This window comes from Anguilla rostrata, chromosome 17, assembly GCF_018555375.3.
Source record: "Anguilla rostrata isolate EN2019 chromosome 17, ASM1855537v3, whole genome shotgun sequence".
Taxonomy (NCBI): domain Eukaryota; kingdom Metazoa; phylum Chordata; class Actinopteri; order Anguilliformes; family Anguillidae; genus Anguilla; species Anguilla rostrata.
In genome coordinates this window covers 2,352,810-2,354,982 of record NC_057949.1, presented here as the reverse complement: position 1 = coordinate 2,354,982, position 2,173 = coordinate 2,352,810, and the positions used below count along the sequence as shown (strand labels likewise).

The window sequence follows — 2,173 nt, the reverse complement described above, 5'->3', positions numbered from 1 at the left end:
CCAGTTGGATCAGCCTTTATCGAAATGTACAATTCACATCCAGATTAAAATGAAGAAATTTACTAAGTCACAACAAATTAGTCAACATCTAATCTGAGGACAAAGGCAACGTATGTTACAAAGAGGGACAAGATGCAGTAACATAAGAAATGAATGATGGAAAATACCAAACCGATTTCTCTCAAATTAGTCCCAAGAAACCCTGCCCCCATCAAACACCAAGCAGCACAAGCCCTGATGTAAGGTTCAGATTCCCCAGATGGAAACAGCAGATAAAAATCCCTGAATTTCCACTGCAAGAGAAGTTAATTGGCTGACGTTAAGCACCCAAATATTGTCAAAGTAAAAAAATAAAGATATGTTCCTATGAGTCCTATAAGAAGGAGGGGGCATGTCACTGAAATTCAGATGAAATTAAGGAACAGTCAAGTTCTGCTATTGTTTCTGATTTTCAATATTTCTTACAGAGTTGTGTCTTGGGGGCATAGCTCAGTGGTAGAGCATTTGACTACAGATCAAGAAGTCCCCAGTTCAAATCTGGGTGCTGCCTGTAAACGTCCATAAGAACCAAGCTTTTATACATTTGAGACGAGCAGCAACGATGCAGCCTCAGAGTCATGGAACTCATCTGACAAAAACATCTAACCTTGCACACACCAAACACCAAGTAGCACAAGCCCTGATGTAAGGTTCAGATTCCCCAGATAGCAACAGCAGATAAAAATCCCTGAATGTCCACTGCAAGAGATGTTAATTGGCTGACGTTAAACATTCAACTATTGTAAATAAAAAAAAAAACGTTCTTATGAGGGGGCATGTCACTGAAATTAAGAAACAATTGAATTCTGCTATTGTGTCTGATTTCCAATATTTCTTCCAGTGTAGTGTCTTGGGGATTTAGCTCAGTGGTACAGCATTTGACTACAGATCAAGTGGTCCCCAGTTTAAAACTTGGTGCCCCCTGTAAACATCCTCAGGAACTAAGCTTTTATAGCGTGGACACTTAACAGCCACGATGCAGCCTCACAGACATGGGACTCATCCAGTTTCGGAGCAGTAACCATCACAGCCAATCGATCCACTTCTCTCATAAAAAGTTGTACCTTAATGTTCAGCTACACACATTGGTTTTTTCAGTGTGATGGGCCTACTGAATTCCTATAGTTTTTTTTGAGAGAAAAGTAGCAATGAATAATATGACAACTGTGTAACTGAAGGGGAGAATATTTTGTTGGTGAATTGTAGTAGATAAATATATATATTTTTTTAAATAGACAGATAACTAGTAAACCTTTAGTTTTGTGTAGTACAATATGCTGTATTCATATTTCAGATTGTGCGCCTGTGGCTTTATAATTGTTTATTTCTAAATCTAAGAGGTACCACTGGCAGTGTAAAATGTGCAGTGTATGCCTTCTGATATGTTGTCGGACAAACAACGATTAATTAAGAATATGTTTCTTTTCTGAATCCAGCCGTTCCAACAGTCAATGTTGTTAAAATGTTCAGCACTCTTGAAAAATAGTTTACTATGCTGGTGAATGGATGGTTCAAAACACTGTGGAGAGTCGGTCAGAACTCTGGCTTTGCTTATTGGTGGGGTTCCAATGACCAGCCCGTAGTTGCAATGAAGGGTTTTATTGGCATTGATCAAGGTGAAATAGCTTTGTATTTGGGTGTGTGTGGGTGTTTATGTGTGTGGTCTGGTTTCATGAACGCACAAAACACCTTAACTAGCCTTATTACAGAAAACAGAACAGAGAACGTTAAGCTAAAAGTTCTTGTGAACTTGAGTTCGGCTATGCTGTACCGGAGCTCCCGTTTTCCTCCTCTAATTTTCTTCTCGCGTGATTCAGGAGGCACTCCCGCTTCCGGCCAGTGATTGGTTAATCAGTCCCCACCTCTTAAAGGAACAGGACAGCCTTTTTAACAGCCGCCCCCGAATTCACAAGGTGAATTCGAACATCTAAAAAGGCCATGGGGTCCCGACGAGCAGGCAATGATCAATCCTCTTCTGGAAGGGCAGGCAGACTGATGAGCCTCGCCACAGGCCGCGTGTATGTCCTGTCCTTCACCAACACCTCAGCAGACCGCACCCGGTTATCGGCCCCGGGGAAGACTTGAGTGACCTTACCTACAGGCCAGAGGGCACGGGGCAGCTGGTTGTCGATAA

The 2,173-nt window shown here is 41.7% G+C and overlaps 1 non-coding gene across 1 annotated transcript; it reads left to right on the top strand.

Annotated features, from left to right (window-relative positions):
* Window positions 1-478: 478 nt before the first annotated feature.
* trnac-aca (transfer RNA cysteine (anticodon ACA)) lies at window positions 479-550 on the top strand. The gene has a single exon. It is a non-coding gene; the product is annotated as a tRNA-Cys (tRNA).
* Window positions 551-2,173: the final 1,623 nt, after the last annotated feature.